The following is a 26,713-nucleotide window of genomic DNA, read 5'->3' as shown; positions in this document are numbered from 1 at the left end:
CACTGCCAAACCTCGATGAGCAAAGATATTAAGTGAGGCTCAATTAAAAACATTAGGACAGACAACCCAGATTTTCCCAGCTTCCCAACTAACTATCAAGACATAAGGGGTGTTGGGGTTTTTTCAGCTTGTCAAAAAGCTTCTAGAGCCTTGCAACTGTCATATACATTTCAGTATAGTCTAACAAAGAATAATTTTGCATTAAAGGGTGGTTTAAGCATTTTATGATTAAAAATACTGCACTATGAGAGAGAGAACAAAAAACCCCACTCCAGTGCACAGGGCTGAAGCAACCATAAAATTCCTAGTGAGTCTATTACAGTACATTCTAATATTTTACAAAATCCACAAAAGTATTAAAACAAAAGAAGTAGAAGTAAGTGGCAAAAGCATCCACATGTGTGTTCTCATTTAAATATTTGTTTTCTTTTTTTTTTTTCACATAGTATTTTTAATTCTAAACGTTTCAAGGTGTAAACTTATTAATTGACAGACATTGGCAAGAATCTTCCCTGGACTTTGTTATCCAGAACATGAAAGAGGTTCCTGCCAAGAAAAGGCTACTGAAAATCAAAGCCACTAGCTTGATTTGCATTCCCCTCCATTTCTTGCATTAGACACAGAAGAGAGCAACAGTTAATGGATCAGTTTAATACATTAAAGCTTTCTGGTGGGTTGGGTTGGGTTTTTTTTTTCTTTTTTCCCCAAGAGCGATTGAGGTAACTCCTATTTCTAAAAGCTGCAATACATTTTAATTGCAACATATGATAGGTCAATTACAGATTGCCTGACCTTAACAGCTGCTTTACAGGCTTGACTCTTACTGAAATCAACTGAGTCAGAAAATGATGAGCACCTCCCACAACATATTTTTTAAATCCTAATTGCTAAGAAACTATGGCAGGTAGATACATGAAAGAAAATCAACTTCACTAGCAATCTGAATTAATGGAATAATTTTACATAAAAGTAGATCTAAAGACACCATATTTCTTACAAGGAAAGAGAAAATCAGTATACTGTGATGACAAGTGAAGTCCTTACACACCTTAAAGCCCTTTTGTTCACACCCCTAAGCAACAAGAATATGAGAGAATCCTTCCTACTCTGTTTTTCTCTCTCAAAATGTGGGTACTGTTAACATGCCTAGAAAGATAATGTGTCATGTGAATACTCTCAAAAAAAAAGTAAACAAAATAAGATTGGGAAGAACACAAACAGTGCTCTCCTCTCATAAATTTAAAAAAAAATCTCTCTAAAAGATTTAAGTTAGTTAACAGTTTTCTGAACTCTTCAGCACTCCTTGAAAAGTGTTCTCACTGTCTCTGGTGAAAAGTAGTTTCCAAAGATCAATAATGCAGGAAGCAACACAGCCAGCCATTACTCATTCTCTCTGAGCTCAGAAAGCAATTATTTGTTCCTGTATGGTATAACTCACTCATATAGCATGCAGGCACAGACATAGGTGCTTATCTTAGTGGAAAGTAGACCTCAGGTAGACTAGTATGATGGGATAACATGTGTAAATGAAACCATTCCTCCAGGCCTCTATTTCAGAGATGCACATACTAAATTCTGATCGACTACATATAAAGCTGTAAATCCCGCACGCAGATCTCACTTTTGCAAACGATAATCAACGTAGTTGTCTCCAGGAATTTCATCTGACAACCCCACAGGCTGAAAATGAAAAGGTCAGAAGGTGGGTGTCTTGTGGCAATACATACCCCAAATTCCCCAGCTGCCTGCTGAATTCATAGCACAATATGAAGAAAAGAGCTTAAAAAAATTTTTTTTTAATGAATTTTTAAGAAGAACCCCAATTCTACTTTAAATTCAAGTAGTATTCATGCAATCTCTCTACTGTCATTCTCCTTTGCAGTTACTTCCCTGTAAAAAAGAGCTAAAATCTTCCCTTTCTCATCCTATGATATTTGCTGTTCAATTCATATCACTGTTATGTTTGTCCAGCAAATGCCTTTGGCACTGTAAAAGTTTCTACTATTGCAGACAGAAATAACATTTATAGTCTCAAATACTTGATAAAATAGGTAAGAATGACTGCACTCCACTGTATGTGGGTTACATTTTGTGCACGCCCATGCACAGAAAGAGAAGTGTCATTAAAGTAGCTTCAAGGAAATGAATTTTAGGTCATCAATTTTAAGGTCTTGATTTGCTGGGAGATAAAAGAACAGCAAAAGCCACCAAATGGATTCAAAAGGGCAAAGGGAAATAAGTGTCTTTGAGCCACATCCTGCCTTGTTCAATTACAGTATTATGCAGGCAATTCTAATTTCAGACACATGGCAATGTTCTTATATACATGCTTAATAAATTTGCATTTGTTTATCAAATAGAGCAAATCAGCTATACAAGCTCTAAATTACATACGCTGTTAGTAAGTTTGTGAGTACATACATACTCGCTTCCTCATACATCACCGTACATCAGGGGTGTGGCTGTTTAAGCGAGGCTTGTAATTGCTGAGAGAGGTCAAGTCAGAGAAGCCAAGCATGGGTGGCAGCTACAGTTGTCTTTCAGGATAAGGTGACAAAACAGTGACGACTGAAGTGTGAGGAAGCTGCACCCATCCCTAAGGAGCTGCCTCGGCCATACTATATGTAATTAAGGCTTTAGAGACAACATTGGTTGCTCTTCTGGGGAAACAGACAAAACCAGTACAAGTGGAAATCTAGACATGGGATGGAAATCTTTTCAACTCGCATTCATCACCACACCGCAAGACAAACTCCTCTCCATTAAACCATGGAACGGCCTCAACATCCCCTCAAATGTTCTCCTGAACTCCATGAAGGAGTCAGAAGTTTGATCATAGCGGACAATGCCTTCTTTAATACTCTGAGATCAGAACAGATCACACAAATCACCATTTATTTGGCTTGGGGTATTGGAGGAGGAGGCCTGAAAAGCCACTGTTCACGCCATACCCATTTTGTGACTAGAAAGAAATTTGCAGGACAGTTATCCCATAGCAGTTTTCATTGGTAAATACACCACTTAGGGCATTTGGATGCAAGAAGCAGATTTACAAAAACATATACTGGGAAAGTAAAGTACTAAAACAACACTCATGGTGCAGCACAGCGATTTACTCATTCTTATCATTTAAACTGTGAAGTTTTAGCTTGATAGAGAGAAAAATAAATATCTACCTAGAATTTTTTAAATCTGGCCAATAAAAATGAAACTGAAGAGTTGTCCCAACTCATCAGAAAAACAAGGGTTCATAAAATCTGTTCAATACTCAAAAAGAATTAACTAATTCACATCTCAAAGCTGCATGACAAAAGAAACAGAGATCCATACAACCAAATATTTATGTTCTTAAATACAACACGCCTCTAAATGAATCTTTTCAGACACTCACAGAAGTTTTCTACAACTGTTAGGCATGGATCTTCAGCTTGCCTGTAACCTCTAGACAGTGTTAAGGCATCTTGGAAAACTTGGCCTGTTGTCATAAAGGGAATAACTGGAATTACAAAACAGGAGATAGTTTGCATGCACAGCTGGTCGTTTCTCCATCCAGATCTCTTGTTATTCACTAAAATAACAGATAAATAGAATAGCAGCAATTTTTTTTTTCCATAAAATACTCTTGTAAAGTTGCCACACATTTGCTCAGAAGGTTTATTAAAGACCTGGCAAAGCCTTTATTAACTAGCACATTTTTGAGTTGACAGACATTTAGGATTATCTCCCCCTTAGTTCTTCCCCCTTCTCCTGAATCATTTGTTTAATACTTCAGGTCAAGTTGAAAAGGAAGAAGTGTGAAAGCGATTAGGCAAAAAGAACTGCTACTGAGAAGGTCTTACTAAGATAAGCCTTATCAAACTTCACAGCAGTTACAAACAAGAGAAGAAATGTATGGGTCACTTTCATTTACCACCAAAATACATTTAATTACGTGTTCAACCCTAAACATTACACAAGAGTATTAGGAAAGAAAGTGAAGCCCCTCCAGGCAACAGAAATGACAGATACATATTAAGCAAGCGGAATGGAAATACCCAGCTTGGAAGGCATCCAGAGCAGAAATCTTCACCTTGCATTGGGTACTTTGGGGCAGGGAGACAGGAACAAGAGGTGGGAGGTGACCGGCAGGCAGGGAGCAGGGAAAGAAGGTACGGGAATGCTATGGGAATTCTGCGACTCCGTTGCAAGATTATCATTCCCAGCCTTGGCTAGGGGATGCTCTTGGAAACCTGGCAGAGCCCCGCGCAGGAAGGTTCTTGATACTCAGAAGTTTCAGAAGAGAAGGTAACACAACATACTGCAATACAAGCCCAGAGACAGAGAGCACCAAACCTAGATGATGACTTTCACTGTCTGCTTTTAGGATCACATGTTAAGCAATATCTCCTCATCAAGCTACCACAATCACAAGTGTGTGAACATGACTATCTCCCTTCCCCTCAAAGAAGCCTTATTCTTTGAGCCTGTCTGGGATCATAAAACAGACATTTTTATTTCCTCAGTGTTATTCCTGACTTCCAGTGAAACAAAATTATTTTTGCAGCTCTCTAATTTCAGATCAGAACTTCATTGCAGCTCATGACAGGTTCCATTTACATTTCAGTCCTCTGTCATCTGCTTTGAAATTCCCAGTATCAAATGAAATAGTAGCTTGGTTTGGGCATATATTTTTGCAGTCCTATTTACAACTGAAGGATCATTTAAACAAAACACATGAAATCCAGAGTAAGATCTAGAGTCTTACAGCTCCTAGTCCTCTTCATAAGCTACTAAAACCCAATAGAACAATTTTTAGGACTCAAACAGATCCTTCAGAAGAGCACTCCAATTCCTGAATATGCATTTTCATACTCTCTAAGCGATCCTCTTTTAAGCCTTGACCATCCCATCTTCTCACAGCTTCAGGATAATAATCCTGCATTGACAGGATAAGTGGTCCATGCAGTACGTTCACCAGCACTAAGGGACATTCTGCTGCAATGTTCCTGTCATCCAATACCAGTGGGGTCAGACAGCATAACAGTTTATAAACCACAGAGACACTAGGTAATGAATATTAAAGCCCTGTTCATACAACAATTCATTTGTGCTACCCTCCTGGCCTTTATGGGAAAACACCACTGTTTACTATGTTTTATTGATCTTCTGTTATCCTTTGTCCATCAGTCGTCTCATCTTTTAGAACACTAACTTAACCGCTGTGCTGTGTATTGATTTGGACTTTGCGCAGCAGAATAACACACCTTGTTGTTCGGAAAGGCGAGAGTTAAAATAAATAGGAGAGAAAGACAATGAACAGAGAGCTAGAAATTTTGAGGAGCAGGAAGGCAAGACAGGCAAGATCAGAGAATATACCCTGTTTTACCATTATATTCTCACTTCTCTCCAAAGACACTAACAATCAGCTTCATCAGAGACAATATTTTGGAGTACTCAGAGAATAAAGACAACTGGTAAATAACCTGACACCTTGGAACTCCTCTTCTCACAGGGCATGAAGCAGGAAGAAAACACCTGCAAAACTTACAGGGACTACTGCATGCTGCAGATATTTCAGACACTAACCTACTCTGTTGTCAAAACTTGCTCCTCTGCTTCCTATCTCCAAGGATTTCCAACAGGAGCAGGACCGGCCTTGGCTAACACAGGAAGTTTTTAAGAAACTCCTCTCAGATGCCTTAATAGAGCAATTTCAACTTAAGGCACTTGCTTTTTATTTTCCAGAGATACTGGTCATCAAGGACTCCATTAAAGGAAATGGTGATGCATCTGTTAATCAGGTCTTAAAAGGGATACCTCCGTAGCCCTGGGGATCCAAAATAATTCATTACTGTTACAGCCTTGCTCCACAGCAAGAAACTACAGAGAAGGCAGATAGCACAGGAACAACAATGCAGGCAAATAACTGCATTACAGAATTGGAATTCTTACACTAGATTGGGTATTTTGTTACTACGCTTGCCAAAGAGAGGGGATTTTGCTCTGTAAGCATACTCAAAACTCATGAAACTAAGTTAGCACACGGCAGCCTCCAGTGCAAAATCACTCCAGTAAAGGACTTGTGTGAAAGAACCTAAATATTACCTTAAAAGACTTAAAATTTCATTTTCAAAGTACATAGGTACTTTCAGATCTACACTATGCAAAGCTTGGCCCAAATCCATGCAACTCCATTCACTTCATTCTTCTGAAGAAGATGATACTTAAGTGCTAACTCTCCAGGTGGTTAAATCACAGCCGTCACAACGCTCCCAAGTGAACAGGCGCACAGAGGCTCAGGCTGTTGGGTGAAGTGTTCCTAGCCAATGTGCAATCTTCATGTTTTGCTGCCTCAAGCTGGAAATAGGATCTTGACCAGTAATTATTAACTTTCTGCCTTCAAACTTCTGGGCTTGCCATGTTAACAGAAACTTAAAAAAAGTTAAACTGTCCAAGAACAGATAATTCACAATTCTGGGAAGAACAGCAGGTCATATATTTTTATGCCACATTAATTGGGATTCTGTCCCACACATCCAGGAAAGAAGCTGAATTCAACCGCTTGTAATACAAAAAAAAAACCCAAACCCTTTACTTTGTGGATCTGAACCATTTACCACAATCCTTTACAATAATGAAACGAGTGGTACACTTTTTTTTTTTAAATTAGCAATCAACAACAGCTTTACACATACCATAACGATATGCATCAGTGCACTGAAGGAATAAACACAGAATGGGGAATACTAACTGATAGTCCTAAAGCTTTCGCTATTTACCATAGTGCCTCTGAGGGCCTTACATCTTGCTCTTACACGAGGGAGAGATTTCTGAGGGACAGACAACACTGTACTTTGCAGCTTTGCCTTTGGTCCCTAAATGTTAAATACTCCTTTTCCTCAAGCTATCTATGACTGTGTTACTCAGCTGAATTTAGAAAAACTGTTCCCAGATTGCACGTATCCTCAAATTCGCAGTTTCCATTCCAGTCTGCAATAAGAAAAAGATTTGGCAAATACAAGCTCGTTTCTGTATTCCGTCTCCTTTTCCAGTAAACCTAACGAAGATGCTGCCTCCCCTACAGACCTGCACAACAGAGGCATGAAGCAACAACAGAAAACACTTAGAGAACAGTCTCCATGTCACAAATTTCAACAATTTCTCAAAAACACAACATCCAGACAGGAAATAGCATATCTGAGACAGCAAGAGACATCAATGAAAAGGTCCCAAGCATGGAGAAGCCTAGCAGACCTCGAGTTTGTGCATTGTTTCCCACCAGTCGAGTCTCAAAAGAGTTCTCCAGAGGACCTCTTTAAAAAACAATAATAAAAAAAATATTCCTGCCTAACCTAGTTGAGCAATCTCATTTTTTGCTCTTCTCCTTCATATCCGTTTCTTCCCTCAACACTAATGCTTAATTCCACAGCATATACAGTTGTTTGCTTATTTCTCAGAACATGGATCCAGCCTTCCACTAGGAAGAAATAGCACAAGATGTCCATGCCTTCACGTCAGGATGATTTGAGAACTATGAAGATGCACCACTCTGCTTGCTTCAACAGTTTGCTATAGTCCTTTCTCCCACTACACAGAGCAATTCATTCTCCTAAACACCAGCATTAAAGGACTTGTATATGGCATACTAACGGACAAACCTCTATCATTAAACAAAAAGGAGATTAAGATGGAACTAAGGTAATTAAATACCCTGTTTTAACAGTATAGAATACCAGAAAGCACGTCTCTGGTACACAGAACACACAACATTTTCTGTCTTCAAAGTACACTGCTAAAAATCAAAACTAAAAGCCCATATAAAAATCTTTCTTTACAGAACACATACTCCTCTTGAAGAGCTGATGAACATGGTTTCTGTAAATCCACAGATGGGACGCTTGAGTAGATACCTACAGACACAAACACCTATGTCAAGGCCTCACACATACATAATTAAGGCTAACGCTATCTTATGAACAACATACTTCAACCGAATTAGTTCACATAAGTACTACTTTTTTCATATGAAGACTTCTTTTGCACTACTTCACATTGTGAATGTGGTAATTTTCATATAAAACTGCAAACTCCATTTTCTTAACTTAATAAAACTTTGATGAGCTACACAAAGTTAAGAGCTATAGCCATAAGAGCTGCAGATGTTGTCACAGGGCAAGAAAGAGACTACTCAGTGGGAGCCTTCACATCAAGTTAGCTTTGTAAAACTCAGGAAGAGGTCAAAATAGCTGAAAAACACTAATAATCAAAAAGGCACTTCGAATAAAAGTTTCTTCTGAACACAAAAAGGAGTGGAGAAGAGAATTAGACTGCAGGAATCAAGTCTAATAAAAAAAAATCAATAAAGCTACTAAACTGCTCTCCATCAAATTGTCTTTTAAGTCTCTCCTTTGTCATGATGCCTTAAAAAAGCTTAATAATTGTAGTGTTAATGTGCTGAAATCACTGCCTGTTCATATTGTCTCACTGTTTCCTTCATTTAGTCACCTGTTGCCTCTTGAAATATAAGCTCTTTCGAGAAGAGAGCATCTTTTCCAATCATTGTACAGCACCTTGGAAAATGGAAAGTTTTTCATGAATAGGGTTCCTAGACATCACATGCCAGTGCAAATAAATTGATGTTTTCTCCAGAAACATAAGTGAAAGTTTAAAATAAACAACTTATTTACTTATTACCTGGAATTTTAAAATCTGACAAAGATGTTGCCCTACACGTAGCCTGGGACTTACATTTCTGCTTGTCATTTCTCCTCTATACTACTGTTGTAGAATCACAACATAATTTATGTTGAAAGAGACCTCTGGAGCTAGTCTAGTCCAACCTCTTGCTCAAAACAGGGTCAACTTCTAGCCTTATATCAAGGAGAGGACACCAGGAATAAGGTCAGTTGCATGCAGCATTACAAGTTTGGTTCTGACCATCAGAGACGTTGGGCCACCAATGTGAGACAGTATATCAAAGTTTAGACAGCTCCGTATGGAGGCTTTTCTTTGAACAGGTCTCTTGCTATCTAGTGGGCACAAAGCCAACACTGCCTTACTTAACTCCCTCATTTGCCCCTTAAGTGCTGCATTCTTCAGCAGTCCTGACACATAGTATTGTTCTCTCAGTGTTTCACTGTTCTACCATCCTCCCCCTTGAAATCACAACACATCCTTTCTGGTGTCCACTTTGCATTACCTAGAGTAAGAAAAGTCATTGTTCATCCCCTTTATTGGGCACATGTGGCATCCTTATGCATTTCCAGAGTTGATTTCTACTCTGAATACATTACATCTCTTCTAATACTAAGTACACACTCATGAAGGCTCACCGTATTAACTCTTATCTTTATTTCTCTAATCTCTAAGCCTACATTACGCTCTTATTTTCCAACATACATCGTCATCTGATTGTTTCATTTAGAGCAGTAAGGGCTTCTAGAACATGATGCCTTTATTCAAGGCTAAGTGTTTTAGAGCACACTGAATTAACATTACTACTTACTGTGGACACCTGATACCACAATTTCTAGCTTGCCAAAGGAAAAGAATAAAAATCCAGAGATTTGAGGGACTTTTCCAAGCTCCAAGATTGTGTTTAAGACCAGAATTTACTTCCCCTCCTCTTCATTCTTTTGAAACCTACAATTTATCCTAATAAACAAGCTTTAATTTTCTTCAGCTCCTGGGCAGGTATCAGCTACACTCTGTGCACTCAGCACCTCGACTGACTCATCTCACAGGCCATAACAGGCTAAAGCCCAGTCCTTGATATCACACAGAGACAACAGGACGTGAAACACATCCTTATGTACGTTCACTGCCATGCTTGTGACTGGTCACCTGCACACTCACACAATATAAGGTTGGTGGCCTTTCAGACATGCTAGAAGAGATGTCTTCTGATTTCATCTAATGGATTTGATTGAGTTCGCACAGAAAGGTGATGTTAGAGCAGCACAATCCCCGAATCTCTCAACTAAGAAGCTGTTTGAATACCACAATACATCTCCAGTCCTCTAGCTACATGATTTTAAATTTATTTCAGTTACATTATCCTTTTATTTACTAGACAAGTTTCCCATCTCCCATTACTTTGTTTACACATTTACCACAACAGGGAAATTACTGGCATTATACATTCTGCCTAGGTTTCCTGCTCCACATTCTTTCCTTTGTAATACAGTTGTCTTAGAAGTTCTTTAGTTACAAACAACTAAGCATTTGCTATTAATATTTGAAACTACTAAGTGTTGTTTTCATGCAAAAAGAAGGATGCAATGAATATATGTACTTTATTGGGCTGTGTCCTTCTTCAAGTTTTCACTTGGGATTTCATTAACTGATTTTCTTTTCTGAAATAAAAGCAACACAGGTCATTTAAAGAAGTTCTTTGCATGGACCAAAAGCGAAGTTCACAAGAGAAGTACTCAGCTTACCAATACAATTCACAGGGGAAACCATACCCCAGGAGAGTCCAGTATAAGACATCTTTGAGCACAGAATTACCTTCCTGGTCTTTTGCTCAAGAGAGAAAGCGCCTTACCCAACCCTGCCTTTGAAACACTACCTCAAACCTCAGCACCTACTTGGAGTATTAATAATGTGCCACCCACAACAACGCAGCTTGTTGGATCAGCTTTGAAGTCAATTGGAACACTAACCTCTCATCTATCATAAAAGAACGTGATGTCAGAGTCTTTAAAAGTAAATTCTAACATCAAAAACATTCGTTTACTTTCTTTTGCTTAAGTTAAAGTGCTTTTACCTCTAATTTAGCACATTTTCAATTAAGAGAAAATTGAAACAGGGTACTCACTCACACTGCTTGAATTTTATTCAGAGCTTAGGAATATGAAGTTATTTTAAATTTTAAAAAAAAGCTTCATCTTCTTGTAAAAAAATACACCCCTGAGACTGTGAGCTTGCCTTGTTTTTCCCAAATTATGCAGGCAAGATCATCTTGAAAGAGGAGTTGTGTAAAGACAGAGGAGTATGACAAAGCATCTTAACAGAAGATAATCTTACAGCACTGAAGTCTTACACTAATTTATCTTAGAGTTACAATATGAAAGTTACATACAAAAGTTTAAATTAAGCTTGGCTGTATACTTAACTCCCCTAAATTATGGGCAGGAGTTCCTTAAGGCATTTGCTGACAGATACAAATCATCAAGAAGTTGAGCACAGACGTTTAGAAGGAACTTTAGCACATGCTGAAAAGACACAGTAAACGGATTTAGACACTGAACTACAATGGAGAGGTAAAACACAAATGATACTGAGAATTAAAAGAGAAACAGAAACTAAAGAGCCGACACCTAGGACAAGAAAGAAGGATACAATTTTAGGAGACAGAAAACCTCCCTCCTTTGATACTTAAAGCCAATTAGAAATCCTCCCCCAGAGCCAGCAAGAATAAACGTTACCGCTGTTTCCTCTGGTGCTTGTTTTCAAGGCATCACTTCTACTTCAGCAGTGCTCCTGCCAAACTGCATACCCTACCTCGGCCAAATCTTTATCTCAGTTACACTGACGGAAGGGGGAAGCAACTCCATCCCGCCGAACCTTGCCCAACACTAAAAACGCCTCCCGCATCCAGCCCCGTCTGACCTGGCCGCCCCAGCCCAGGCACGGCTCACCCAGAGGCAGCCGCCCCGCAGCCCCAGAACCCGCCCAAGCCCCCGGGCTCCCCGCGGGCCGGCACCGCGGCCGGACCGACCGCGGCGCCCGCCAGCCCCTCACGGCCGCCATCAGCCCCTGCCCGGGCCCGGCCGCCCCTCGGGGCGCCGCGGGCGCCGCCTCCCCCCGCGCCCTGGGCCCGGCCCGCCTCCGCCTCCCTTCGCCGCCGGACGCCCCTTCCTTCCTTCCTGCCCCGAGCCCCGCGGACCCCGGCGGAGCCCGCCGGGCTCCCGCACCTCACGCCGGGCGCTGCGGCGGCGCTTCCCGCCCCGGCGGGTGCGGCGAGGAGCGCGGGCGCTGCCCGGAGCGGGCCGAGGCGGCGCGGCGGGGCCCGCCCTGCCTCGCTTACCTTATCCGCGGCTCATGGCACTGCCCGGCGCGGCCCCGGCGTCCCCCGGCCCGCGCCACCAGCGCCGCGCCGGGCGGCAGCAGGGAGGGAGGAGAGGCGGCGGGGCTGCCCGGCGCCGCCAATCCGGGCCCCGCGGTGGGCCGGGCCTGCCCGAGCCGCCGCAGCGCCGGCCGGAGGGGAGGGGCGGGGCGGGGCGCGGGCCCGCCGCGGGCGGCGTGGGGAGGGCCGCGGCCTGGCCGGGCGGAGAGGGCGCGGCGGGCGTGAGGGGACGGGGGCGGGGGCGGTGGCGGGGCTGCGGCGCTCCGGGCGGGAGCGGCCCGGGGCTGAGGGGGTCGCCCCGGGAGGGAGGAATCGCCCCTTTCCCTCAGGCGGGCAGCCCGCTGCCAAAGTTTCAGGCAGCCGGTAAGAGGTGACGCAAGGAAACGCCTCCCCACAACGAGGAGCCGCTCGGGGAAATGGTAGGTGGCCCGCACAGGGACTGTGACACTGTGTCCTCTCCCGGTCCCTCGGAAAACGGCCGCGAGTAACCAGCGCCCCGGTGCAAACCAGGGTGGGTTTGCGAGGCCGGCGACGGCGCGGGCGGTTCTCTGCCGCCGGTGCTGGTGTTAAACCACCTAATTCCTCGTTTCTGTGTTGACCACGTTTATAAGCAGCCGGTTCCAGGAAGACACTGCGTTTGGTTGGGGTTTGTCCTAGAAACTCTATGTATTGTTTTTGCAGGCAAATGTTTACTGCTGTTATCTCTGACTAAATCGTTTCGTAGAAGAAGCTGCTGCCTGCAGGAAATGTATATGCAAGCAGACAAAATAAAGCTGTTTGGTATGAAAACGTTATACAAATGGCCAAAAATTATCTGCTACCCGACCAGCTAGGCAGTTATCCTCGGAAACGTACCGTGTCAGGGGTCATTTTGGTTACTCTTCGTATTTCCCAATTTGCAGCAGACTGAGAAAAAAAATTAAGTCTGTCAAAAGGTTGTTTTCCCAATAATGGTCTCATGCAATAAATTACAGCCTTACCACTGCTTTTACCCTTCACTTAATTGCTCTCGCTTCTGAAGACAGTTACTAATGAGATTACAACATTTACACTGGGTCAGGTTGATGTTGGCCTTAGCTACCCAGGTTTCTTTAGTGACCCCATGGATTAATTTGGCTGTGTGAATTCTCCTCACTTTTCTTTACTTCAGCAATTGCACTTGAATTAAAACATGAAGAATCCTACAAGATCTTTCGGACTGTCGTGGTTTAACCCCAGCCAGCAACTAAGTACCACATAGCCACTCGCTCGCTCCCCCCCGGTGGGGTTAAACCACGACACGGACTCTCTTTATTTCATGCCAGTGTTCAAATTAATTATACTTTATGAGGTGATGAGGTGAAAGTTAATTTATTTACTAGCCAACATTTAGTGGGATACGTGAGCAGAATTCAAATTGCTCCAAACTAGCTAATATGAAGAGATAAATATACAATATTAATTTTCAAATAGTTTACGATCTTATCTACAGCTATAGCTCAGCCAAGGTTTGGGGTCCTGTTACACTAGGCATTATATGTATGGTAGGTAGTAGGTTTTGTGGTCTAGTTCAAAAGTAGGTGCAGGTAGCGCTCATCCTGCTTTTCTCTTTACATTTCAGGGACAGTTCAGTCCTTGTGGAAGTGAATTATTGCCAGGCATCTTTGGGTTCTTCAAAGCTCTTTTTAAAACCAGGATTCCTGCATGTAACTGTAAAACCAGAGGTGACTGAGAGTGGTCAGCACCCAGCAAAATCTGCTTCAGTGAGGAAAGGCCTGAACGCACCAAATGGAGGGCCAGATCCTTCAAGCTGTTGGATGTCTGAGCAGTAAAATCAGCAGTCTTAAGTCTCCCTGAGTTGAAGGAACCCAACAAAAGACTGCATTGTGTGAGCATCACTGCATCACCTTTATTTATTCTGCAGTCTTTTTAATTAAAAAAACAACATAGTTTAAATATATGTACAAGTGTATTCAGTCATCTAGGACAGGTTCCTTTTCATAGCTGTCATTGTATATAGGCAGACCTTTGAATCATTATACAAAGCTGATGTTAATGTTTCCAAAGTCTGAAGATAAGATAATGGTTGTTTTCTTAACAACAGGTTTTCCCCTCAGGAACGGAGACTAAAACTGTGGCTGAAACTGTGACTGATGGATTGGTTTTAGCTGTGTTAAACTATAAACAATTCACTAGAATTTCTGAAGCTTTTTCAGCCCTCTGTTTGCACCTAACTTAGGCAACATATGGCCTAAAAGGCCTGACCTCAAGAGAAATATTTTTGCACCTGAAGTTAGGTGCTCAGCAGAGGCTTCTTCCATAGAGTGATACGTGCTGAGCAAAGGCTGGAGCCAGCCACTGGGAAAAACTAGGCACAAGCTGTGTCTGACCAGGTTACCTGCCTCTGAGCTTCATGGTGTATGTGGCCTCTTGGGAATCCTCTTCTAAAGGCAAGTCCCAGTCAGATGGAAGAGGGAAAAAGGAAGAATCTCTGAATTTTTGAATCTTTCAGTGCTGTAAGAGCAAATGTTTTTGTTGGGTAATTTATCTTCCACCCACCCTACCAAAAGACAAGAGAATACAGTAATGCGTATTTATTTTTAATATTTCAGTATCCTACATATAAATATGCAGTCATTCTGAGAAACAACAGGCCTGCATATTCTAGAAATAGGTATCTATAGTCAGGAGCTGCTTTTGAAAAAAATTACTTTAATCTTTCAGAATATGTGAGGGAGACATTTAAATGCCTTTTAAAAGCAGTGCTTGAGCAGGCTGTAAAATAACAAGTAATATTTCTCTCCCAGAGCTACTGTGAGGCTCAGTTCATTTCTCTGTAATGCCCCCATCAGAATTTCACAGCTCAGGATGGTTTAAAGCTTGTACTTTTGTGAGAAAAGAACATTACATGAGATTTGGGTTTCCACATGGTTTTCACAAACCCCTCATTGCCGTCAGATCTCCTGGGGAAGACCCGAGAACTGCAGGACAGGCCTGCTCGCAGTTTTATGCTGAGAAGCTTTAAAAGGAATGAGGCAGCAGCTGTGCCTGAACCCGTGAAACTTGGCATACATGGGTTTGCGTGCATGTGTGAGAACAGCTTTACTGTTACTTTCTTTGTTTGTTATCTGTACGATATTAAACGCAATGGAAAGAGGCTTAGCACGGCAAAACAAACAAGCCCCGCCACCCACTCAATGTGTACAGCAACCCAACAGGCACTCAGAAGGCCAAGGCTTCCCAGGGGGCTTCGGCTGGTTCTGACTATGGGTACGGAGGAGAGTGTGAGCTTCCTGAATGCCACGCTCCTTCCACAGTGCTTGTGTGCCTATCTTCTGCTAGCATGCCTATCTTCTGCTTGTCAAACCCTGAAACGATAGCATCCTCAGCACCTCCCAGTTCTTTCCCTGCCCAATGGCTTCACTGTATGGAAGGGAGTATGAGCTTCCCTTTGGACCGGAATTCTCTAAGTTGCAAATCTGCCCATCTTGGCCTCCAACCCATCACTTCTCCCCACCCACGGATCCCAGCCCCTGAGCAGCAGTGCTGCTGCCTGGCGTCTCACTGGCACAAAGGAGCACGGCCAGGTCATACCCTCCTCGGAGAGCCTCCCCAGCCAGCTCTCTGAGCCTAGCTCCAACTCTGCTTCTGAAATCCCCCTGGGATCTACATAAGCACTGAGCTCTTGTTGCTTCCTGTGCTAAAGCACAGTATTCTGTGGGGGTTTTTTTGTATTGCTGCTTCATTTTTAAAGCTGAGCTGAGGATAGGTCCTCTCCTCCTCATTTGTCCTTGTGATCTTCCTCTTTCCCTCTCTCTCTCTTTTTTTTTTTTAATTTATTAAAGGTTTCTAGATTGCCAAGTATCTGTGGAGAAACAGCTCTGTACTACTCCTTGCACACATCAAGTCCTTGTACACGCTCAGAGAAGACACATTTCCAGAGCCAGAGGAGGTTCTAACTTCCACCTATCTCCCTGCAACTGTGGGCTGATGTACTGGTAGAAGGGCAACAGCATAGCCTCTCTCATGGCTGCCAGGAGGTCAAGTGGATTCACAGAACAGGCTAAACCAAGGTCAGCAGGGCATGCAGAGCTAGGACCGTGCTGCCAAGGTGATGCCCAGAGGCAGACCTGTTCCCAGGGAAGGTGCTTTGCAATGCAGCCTAGGTTGAACAGTTTGAATGCTGTGAATTTGCACTGGTGTCTCTCAGGCCTGCAAAACCTTCTTGGTGCTTCTCACATAGGCTAATCTCACTCCTGGCACTGAATCCAGATAGGGAAAATGGCTGGTGCATACCTGTAGCAGTGATGCCATCCATCTCTGGGGAAGAGGTGAGTCCATGTGCCATGCAGAATAGCCACGTGCATGCTGCCAAAGTCACTTGAAGGTTGCAAGAGCTGGTATCTGTATTTCAGTGTACCTGGCAAATGCACAAAACTCTAAAAGCCTGAAATTTGATCTGCACATGATGGAGAAGTCAATACTCCTCCCTCCGCAGAGACCTTTGTGAGTTAGAATAGATGCTGGCTGAGTGCTGGAGTACTTCAGAGTGCAACTGTGACAAAATACAAAGCTGGGGGAAGGTGTGGGGGATACGGTGGCACTATTCTACATTTTGTCTGTGCAGGCATTACACCAGAAATCCTTGACAATAACATCAGATGCTACAGACAATTTTCTATTTATCAGGAGAAGCAAAGCACAAAATAAACAGCAAGTGTCCTGACCTTTTAGCTGCCAAATCATTCACCTATTTTAAATCTAGAAGTAAATTTAGTACTCCTGATACAGAACAGCTGAAGCTACATATTTAAACCAGGCACAAACACTGCAACTTTTCCACGTGCACGGCTCTACCACAGGAACATTAACACCAGCCAGCAGTACCCTTCTCCTCTTGCCTGGACAGATGCTAAGGTTCTACACTGATGTGCTTAATGTAAATGGTTAGTAAAGAGAAAAGAGCATTGACTATAGACTAGAAATGAACAGCAACCTTCAGATCCAGAACTCCAAACCAACTGTCCAATATTCAGGAGGAGCTAGGTCTGTAGTGTTTTGGGGGGTGAGGTAGGCGGAAAGCAGAACGTATGGTCAGGTCATCTATGATGATTTTATTGTCCCTTGTCTTCACAGGGAAAGTCAGAAAAATTAAACCGAATTAATGACAAGTGGGACTTGAAAGTGGTTACTGAAGTTACACTGGAGTCCTGCATGAGTGCTGTTACTCAGAATTAAAGGGGCCTACATTTGATTTAGCTTTCTTCAGTTTCAGAGCAAAGTACACTAAATCAGATTAATGCCACTTAATTCTGAATATGAATATCTGCATAGGGTTTAATAGAATTTAACTAATCTACTTTAAAAGATAATTCAGGTAACGTTTCCTGAGTGTCCCCTTCGAGGAAAGACTCACATCAATAGACTTAATGGGAATTGTTCCTGGATCATGCAGGCGTGAGGTCAAAACATCAACACCATCATAAAAATAGCATTGTCTCGCTCAGATGTCTTTGTTCTGAGAGCATTAACATCTGATCCGGACCTGAATGTATACCTTGTAAAATGGAACCAGAAATTGCAGCATGAAGTGAATTCTTAGTTACCAAAGAGTGATAAAACACTGAAGAGACTTTGCTTTCTCCAGCTGAGATGGAGAACTGGCATAGATGGAGAACTGGCGTAGATGGACCCCTGGGCAGGGCACTTCCCGTGTTCTGAAGGTGGAAACAGCATGCATTGTTTTTGTAAGGCTGATATCATTTAGGCTGTTGTGCATGTCTAGACAGTGCAATGTCAAACCTGAATGTTGCTAGAACCTTTATTTACATGAACTTCACCAAGGTGTCAGGAACTGCAATCTCTGCGACAGTAATTAGTAACCTTTAACTGAGCAGTAGCATCATTGTGGCCCATATCCGCATATCATAGAATAAACCCAAATGTCTGTGCCAGTCAGTCCAGCATTTTGGAATAAAATAGGGACAAGGTCTTCTTTTAAATGGGGCAAGTCAGACACTGAGCTTTGCTGAGGAGGCTGGGCTTAAACAATGAGAACACGAAGGTGCAGTTACACCCTGGAACAAACAAGAGCACAGCTTTGAAAGCAAACACAGGACTGACATTTTCCCATGTTAAAGAACTGCCTCTGACAGAGCATTCAGTACTTGTCCATTCACACAAAATAATGACAGCCAAGATTCAATCCTTCCCTTCTCTCCCTACAACCAAACACCAGTGACAGCCCCGTCCTGGCCCACTTCTCTAACAGATTTTGACCCAGCCTTTGAAGCCAAATGTTCTCAGTGCCTCCACAATTGAATTCCTGTTCTGGACTTTGCATTCTCCTTCTCTCCAATAATATTAACTGTACACCACTTTAGGATGAAGACCTCAGCACAGAGACATATTAAATAACATCTCACTGTGCTAATCGCTCAGGTGGCTAAATAAGAATCTGTGCTCCTTAGACTACCTATTATAGACAATGGAAAGGGACAGGCACCTCCAAAGAGCAAGTCAGAACAGGACTCCCAATGACTGTACTAGAGAGCAGAGTAGCCTCTTAGCTCAGACATCCAAGGTCGATGTCTAATGCGAGGCACTGAGGATACTCCGCTCAGCTTCACTTTGTAATTTCAGTGACCTGGTGCATAATCCTGTCTCCAAACCTGCCCAGCGGCCCTGACTCTTCTGACGGCTTCCACAGCCATCTTATATTGCTACCTACTGCAAATAGCATCACACTGTGCAGCAACATCTGGCTCCACATGACCTTGGGTTTTTTTCATATATAGGAGCTATTCCCTGTTGTTCAAGAGTGAGTCATTTCTTGCTCAGAGTATCGTTAAATCTTTCAATTAAACATTGCTCAGTAATCTATCCAACCAGAATCCCTGAGTCAAAATTTCAAGTGCTGATAGATAATGTAATATATTTTTCACATTAATCCAGTGAGATATACTAAGGAATCTGTAAGTACATGCACAGTCTGCTCTGGGGAAAAAAGTAAACTAAACACAGTCATACCTTAAGCTTTTAGAACATCAAATCCAGATTCCAGACAATATTAAAACCTTCCAGATTTCAGTGAGACTCATCAGACAGTGCTGCCTTCCACTGCATTTAGACAGAGAATTCATCCAGATATTCAAAGCCTTCCAAAACTCACATGTTTTAAAAATAGAAAAATGTATTTCTTTTGAAGTATGGGCTTGTTACAGCTATTTAGGAACCTCTTATTGAACTCAGATGGATCTTGAACCTCCCCTGGGGATGGTTTAGATGTCAGTGTTCATTCATTAACAGACTGGAAACTGTCCACAACAATATCACAAGAAAACACACAATGTCCAGGCTTTCTTTCTTTCTTAAAGAGGATTTTCTGTGCAGTTCTCTACAAATAAATCCAAGGTTAAATATGATGAGTAGGGCAAGGAACGCAGAGAAAGTCAACCCAGTATTAGCAATGCATACTGCTTATTGGTCAGCAGGGTATTTCTCTCTGGTGGCAAGGGCAGCATATAGTAAAAACTTCACTCGGGCAGTGAGAATCTCATCTCACCCCAATTCCATCACATATTCCTGTTCCTCGCCACTGACAGGAAGTGTGCAAAGGTCTTGCTCATCATCAGCACAAAGACACATGCTGAGTATCTAACCCTAATGCCATCCAGACACGGGGTTCAGGCAAAAGCTTATGACCCCAGCAGGTTTACTGTTGCCTTTCATTGGATATTCTTTTGTATAAGAAACAAACAAGCTCTCGTACAGAAGCAGGCAGCTGAAACAGGAACAGCCACCCGAAGAAAGAAGACAAAAGGGCAAACCTGGAGGAGAAGCTAATGCATTCAAGGTTTCTCCCGACTGAAACGTTGGGCTTTGAAGACGTGCGGAGGAGGACAGTGCTTGGAGCAGCTGTGTGCTCCTATGGTCTGACAGGAGCAGCCTTCTCTCCAAACCAGGCAGAACCGGATAAACTCTACAAGAATGACCTTGAGAAAAAAAGTTGGTGGAGTGCTTCTGGATAAAGTGCTGGCTGAAAGGATTGAAATTGCATGCAGAGAAAGTGTCTCCTATTGTCTGATTCCTCTTCTGTTCAAGGAAACAGAATTTTATACTTTCTTTGTAAATAAAAGGTCTGCATCAAAATACCTGAGTGATCAATTTTGCCTGCTATTAGAAACAATCCGCTGGGCCTAAAACCATCTAAGTGCTTTGGTCAAAGACAGGGAATAAAAGCTCCATTCATTTCCTCAAGGAAAGGCAACAACTTCATCCCTTTGACTGCAACTGCACAGAGCTTGAAAAGTCAGGGATGCATGAAGCGTGATTGCTATGACTTATGAAGTGCAGAACAGCGGACATGTGCTGTGGATGTGATGACTGCTGACACTCCTTTGCCCTCAACCTTGTCTTTCACTGACATAAGTTCAAAGTAGGTGTAAAGCAGTTACCGAGTCAAACTAGTGATTTTGCCCTGGTGGAAATGACTCCAGAAGACACAGCAATTAGGAGAATCAGTTGGTGTCAGCACACAGCCCTATCCATGTTTGTGTGCAATGAAGAAAACAGAGATGTGACCTTTGTCAGCCAGTCAGTGCACTAATTAGTGTGTCAGAGATAATAACCGTTAAACATGAAAATCTGACCTATATATGCTACAAAAGAGGAAAAGGCAGCAATTGACTTAAGTCTCTATTACCCTGTTAATGATTATAAACTGAAAAACTAGACCATAATGCAGGAAACTTGTAATTAAAAAGCATCAATTATCATTTTCTCCTCACAGGGGACATTAGTCAGGTCTGCTTTCCACAGTCCCATTCGGTATACAGATAGACATGTAGGACTGTGTGATTCATGCTGGAACAGTCAGAAAGAAATCAAGTTAGTGGGAAAAGATCAGCTTAAAAAAAAAAAAAGAAAGAAAGGAAAAGGAAATAAAGGTAGTTAAAGAAAACCTTTTCAGCATTTCTTGTTTGGCAAAGCACAGGTGTGTGTCAGGGTTGTTTTCTAATAGGGCAGCCTCGCCTCCCTCCAGCAATGACTAAACTGGATTTAAGCAGTGTACACAATGTTCCGAGGTTTCAGGGCTGAGCCAGCTAATACTTTCAGTCATGCTGAACATACCATCCTTCTGTAGAGCTCAACTAGCCCCTGAGGTCCCTGGGAGGAACATGAATCTCTCTTCCTAACTCTGCATATTTCCCTCTCTGCTCCCTTAAGGTCTCTGACTTCCAGCCAGCGGGGACAGATTGTCTGGAGGCTGTTACAGGCTCAGCACCCACAGGTGGAACCAGTTTTTCAAGTGTGCCGACACATGCTGTAAGTACATTTAGATTTGTTCTTCCAGCCCTGAGGAATACCCTGAGTCAGGGCTGAGCTCTGTTCACCAAATTTGTCTGGAAATTGCAGCCAGGGAGGTAGTTCACTCCTGTTCTCTTTGGCTATACGCAGGCATTTCCAGGAGTCCAGGGCAGTGCAAAATGCTAAATTCTTATCTGGAGGCCACGGCTCAAGTCGCAGTGCCCACATGTGGTGAGAGTTACAGGAGTATCAGGCACAGCACGTCCAACTTGCTTGTGAGAAGTATTGTCATTAATGGCCAAAGTAATTGAAGCAATACGGGCCATCTAGTCCTGATCACCTGACTGGGTGATCTGGGCACAATCAGTGGCTAGAAAATTTGATCTATCATTTCGCATGCAAGGACAGCTTTGAGACACCCTTGGCTTTACCTGATTTCAGCTCTGCCATGGATCACACTGCAGAATCACAGCTCATCTCCAGCCACCTCTGAGCTTTTACCTCGTAACAGCTTTTGCAGCTTTTGACATTCCTAAATAAGAATGTCTTGCTCTTTAAAGCTCCTGTTCCTTTAATGATCATGAAGTTGAAACAAAAAAATACAAGAAACAACTCAAACTAATAAAATCAAAGCTAAGTTTTGCATTATGGAGACTTGGTGAGATTTTCATTAGTACTGTGCTTTAAATAATTTAAAATTATTCAAAAGCAATCTATATTTCCTATTGACAATCTCATGTTAATTTAATAACCTGCGTGGCTGTAATTTTCATTAATTGACTTACACTCTGACCGCATCTTAATAGACTCGACAATTTTTTCTTCCATTAGACTCTCACAGTCTATTATCAAGCAGGGATACCAAGTTCACCTCTTCCAGTAATACCATGACTCAGCCCACTTAAGACAAAGCCCTCATCTTTGTCCCATTGATGTCAGCCTCTCTGTCCCCTCCACTCCTGAGGACAGACCAGCAGCTCTCATTTTCACTGCATTGGAAGCACTTAGCCCCAAACAGAGCAGAGAGTTCCCTAAGGAAAAGCTGGGGCTGGAAAGCAGTGATTGCATTTGGGAGAGGACACATTTCTGCAGCTTACTGCTGGCTGGAGCCTGAACTGCCCCAGCAGGTCCCACTGGGGAACAGCCTGGGTGATGGTGAGAGCCACAGGGCAGTTCAGACATTTGGCATGGAGTAGTTCCATGAAGACAGTAGTGAGTCAGGAATGTCAGTTCAGCAGCTCTGACCAATATGAAGTTCACACGCGAGACTTTTCTGCCCCTGTAGCACTGTCTCATTGATTTGCAAAGTGAAGCTGTGCCAGTTGCAGTGCAGACTTGGCTCTGCGTGTAGTTAAAAAATGAATAAACAAAAAGCCAGTGCAGAGGATTGAAAGCCAAGCTCTCCCTATGCAAGTGTTGATAAGTGCTTTGTGGAAACAGGCTATTTCAGCAGTCACAGTTCTTCCGCAAGCACTGAACAGGGCTTGGATTATGCCAGCTAAATAATGGTGTAATATGATGTTTTCTTTTGAAGACACACACTCCCAGTGTCAATATCATAGTGTTAGAGCAGCTGTATATCAGACAGGCTCCTCAGTGCCTCATGACTACATGTCCCTGTACAGGACTAATGCGCTGACAGCAGCAGTTGAAATGGACCTTTGGTCTTCTTGGATCAACGGTGCTGTTACCTGCAAAAGTGCTTTTTATTAACAGGTATGTTTTCTGCTTCTCCTAGCAGTCACAGGACTTGTATAAAGACATGAATGTTTGAGACAAGCCACCTCCACAGCACCGATTCTGCCGAGCACATTCCCCAGTGCATCACCGACACCGTGAAGTGTGGAGCCATTAAGGTGACTGGGCTGATGGGTTGTTTCTTCCCAAACCTTCCCCAGTCTGGGGGGAGTTCTCTCCCCCAGCCCTGCTCACTCCCCTCTGTCTTTCCTTTCATCTTCTTTTCACTTTCTTTCTTCCTTCCCTTCATTCCAAGATCTCCTTTCATGTCCCGAGTAAAACATTAAAACAAAAAGACAACTACAGAAAAATCAGAGCAGTAACCAGAGGATGGTGAGCTGTCACACTGGTCACTCCTGGGTTTTCTTCAGTGAAGAAATTGTCGCATTTTCATTGCCCGAAAGGAGGCCCTGATTTCATCTAACACTCTTATACATTCAAGATTATACAGAAATATATTACTAATCTATTCATTTCAGAGCCAGATTCTACCTTTACCATAAGTAATAGTTTATTTGTGGAACTACTCCTCAAGCAATACCTTTTGGATCTGAATTCCTTGGGAATGTGGTCAGATCCAGGATACCATGTGAGGTCCATTTCTAACAATCACCAGTACAGCTTCACACAGAACTCAATGCTACTGCAGATCCCAGGTTGATCGGGGCATATTCTGAGTGCCTTTGCCGTGGCTGCCTAGACCTTTGCTGATTTGTGCTAAATCTTTCATTTCAGTTTCATGCTGTTATTCTGCTTGTCTGTCATCAGACTTTGCAGGTGACTCCGTCCCTGAAGAAACTGTGATTTCTTTTGCTATTAAATTTAAAACTTAACTACAGTGATTATTTCCTGCAATGGTGAGAATTTTTTCAGCCTTCCCCCTCAGCAAGTCTGTGGCTGGTGAGAAAACAAATTACCTGTATAAATATAAGTGCTCACATTTAATTGAAGCTTCCCATGCAAGCCACGTTCTCATGATTGCTAGACTCTCTAAGGTTTTTTTTAATGGGAGCACCTGTGATTTAGAGTGGAGCGTTTCAAAGCATGAAGACAATAAGCCCCATTCTTTGTGATTCTTTAGACATGACAACTTGCTTATTACCTCCCAAATAACAGTAAAAGTGATGTTTATTCTGCCTTCACCGGTCTATTCAGAAAGGCCTTGAAATTCTAAATAACAAAATGTGCTAGCATTTTAAGTCTGTACTGATACTTTATTTCTTTCCGTTTGATTTCAAGTTTAATTGGTGGGGTTTTTTTCATTTGATACCTCTGTTTTTTTCAAACTTTGTTTCCTTTCCCTGTACCTGTCCTCTCCCTCACAACAGAACGGCTGTAGCCAGTCTGACAGCATTACTTCCCCTGCCCCCAAAAGCGGGGGGCTTATGATGCAAGACAGCTTAGTGATTAATTGCAACATTAAGAACTTGAACTGAACCAAGCTCACAAAGAAGCAGTTAGAACAAGCACGTAACACCTCAGAAAAGTAAATAAACTTTGGGGTTTGTTCACCCACCGATGAACAGGATGTTTACTCTGCGCAGAAGTAGTGCCCCAGCATTTACAAACAATTCACTAACCTGTGCAAGAGAGAAAGAAGTCTGGTTGGTAGGTTTACACTGCGTTTTGAAAACTGTTCTTTAAGAGTGGCAGAGGTCCAGATGATGAGATCGTACCACTGCAGGAACAGAAGTCATAAGGCTCAGTTTACTCTATGCACGCAGACCTAAAGAAGGCAGAACCTGGCCCAGACCTGCAGCCCTCCCCGCACACGAGCGCCCTGCTTACTCCGCCTGAGCTCCCTCCAGCCTGAGCCGGGCAGCCCCCAGGCACCGCGGCCTGCGCTGGCTGCGCTGTCCCAGGCAGGGACCACCCCGGAGGCCGGAGGGACCCGAGGCCACCCCTGTCCCCCTGCAGGCCGCTTGCCACCAGGGGTCAGCACCGGATCAACGCCGGAGGCTGTCGGTGCTGCCGGAGGGAGCAGCGACGCGGCCGCAGAGGAGCGCGGCTCAGCACGGCGCCGGGCGAGGTCCCTCCGGCCCTGGGCACAGGTGACCCTGGGGGGGAACCAGACAGACGGCTGTACTGCGCACGCCGTGCCCTGCCAGGTAGTTTCCAGCACATCATCACTGATTTTTCCACGAAAGGGCACACAGAAGTGTGCTTAGATGAGACAAGAAAATAAGCAGCTGCTAGTTTGCTGGAAATGAAAAAAATTAACAGTGGCAAGGAAGAAGAGTCTGTTGATTTAAAGCATTTCCATATCTCATCCCTAAAGCCTCTGCTCTGCAATAGTAAAAATAGTATCAAGTTAACCAAGGAATGCAGTGGAATCGGTAAACGTCTTTCTGAACACGCTTAGTGCAAGCAGGATGCGGCGCTGTCGGTGGAACTGCTCAGACAAGGCATGCCACAAAGGCCCTGAGGATGTTCCATCCCTTTCGCCTTCTCAAAAAGTAGGTATTTAGCAACACACCTCATTTTAGCAACACACCTCATTGCTGAGCTCAACTTGGTGACAACGTAGAAATCTGGTTTTTTGGGGGTTGTTTTTCAATAACGTATTGTTAGAGCTCTAATCTGAGCTTTAATCTGTTTCAGTAACAGATTCAAGACTTATTTCCCAAATGTTTCCAGTGGGACAATGAGGCTTGTTTGGCATCCAGAAGACATGCTCCTAACAGGACATTTGGACTCCTTGCGTAGCTGTTCACTTCGGGGGCCCATTAACCTTGTCTTCACTGGAGATGTATGCTGATCTACTGTCCCGTGTTTTAAAATATTTTTGGTATATCTGTAAGACAAAACAGAGGTGCTCAAAGCAGTGCACAGCACTCTAAGAAGGGGACAGTTCAGGTATGTTTCAGTAAGGCAAACAACTTTTATTGCAAGCTAAATCCAAAATAGTTTAGGATTATTCCAGCCAAGAGACAAGCTGAAATAGATCAACGAATTGTCCCACTGCTGCTCCGTCATGTCCAGCTGGCATTCTGAAACTTCCCAGAAACCAGTGCTTTCCTGAACTGTGCCAGGGACTGCAGAAAGGTTTGTGGAGGAGCTTTTGCCTTTGTAACTTAGCAAAGGACTTATGTGAACACAAGCACTCCCATGCTCAACTCTTCAACGAATTTAGTGCATTTACCTGCTGCTAAACTGGTTCATGACAACAGATCTAAGTGCCTGGAATCACTTGTTGCAGAGATGACATCTTCCGTATGTAAATTTATACAACCTATCTATATGGTTCATCACTAATAAAAAATTTTACAGGCATTCGTTTGCAAGCGGTCACTAATATGAACATGCAAGATCCAGTGCAAAGTTCAATTCAGAGTTTTCTTTATTAAAATACTTTTTCACATTCCTTATACTAATGCATTTGTATGGACACTCATGGGACGCTAGAATGAACATTTGTCAACAGAAGAGTGCTATGAAGTCAGTCATTTGTGAAAGGCTTTTGATACAAACAACATTTGCATAGGGAACAATAAATTAGAGATATTAGCCAGTAACTGGAGCTTGAAAATTTAAACATTTGGAATGAGGATATAAAACCCTTTTGTATTTCTTGCTGGTTTTGCGCCTTTGATGCAATGCTTAAAGCAGTAACTATATATGTATATACAAATCCATGTC

The 26,713-nt window shown here is 42.9% G+C and overlaps 1 protein-coding gene and 1 long non-coding RNA gene across 5 annotated transcripts in view; one reads left to right on the top strand and one right to left on the bottom strand.

Annotated features, from left to right (window-relative positions):
* TEX2 (testis expressed 2) overlaps nucleotides 1-12,180 on the bottom strand; it is a 59,163-nt gene extending 46,983 nt beyond the window's left edge. For 2 of the 4 annotated variants that reach the window (XM_072881605.1, XM_072881603.1), the window contains exon 1: nucleotides 12,011-12,180. The gene's annotated coding sequence lies outside the window, so the exon portion shown is untranslated. Of the gene's footprint in view, nucleotides 1-10,273; nucleotides 10,335-11,408; nucleotides 11,428-12,010 lie in introns of those variants that run through there. The other 2 variants (XM_072881604.1, XM_072881606.1) reach the window with 2 other exon arrangements.
* A 124-nt stretch (nucleotides 12,181-12,304) lies between these two features.
* Nucleotides 12,305-26,412, top strand: LOC140660249 (uncharacterized). The gene is made up of 4 exons (XR_012045363.1): nucleotides 12,305-12,468; nucleotides 21,257-21,355; nucleotides 23,076-23,193; nucleotides 25,676-26,412. It is a non-coding gene; the product is annotated as an uncharacterized lncRNA (long non-coding RNA).
* Nucleotides 26,413-26,713: the final 301 nt, after the last annotated feature.

The sequence above is a fragment of the Ciconia boyciana genome, chromosome 16 (assembly GCF_034638445.1).
Source record: "Ciconia boyciana chromosome 16, ASM3463844v1, whole genome shotgun sequence".
NCBI lineage: Eukaryota > Metazoa > Chordata > Aves > Ciconiiformes > Ciconiidae > Ciconia > Ciconia boyciana.
Note: the sequence above shows the minus strand (reverse complement) of the source record. Positions and strands in the feature narration are given on the sequence as shown.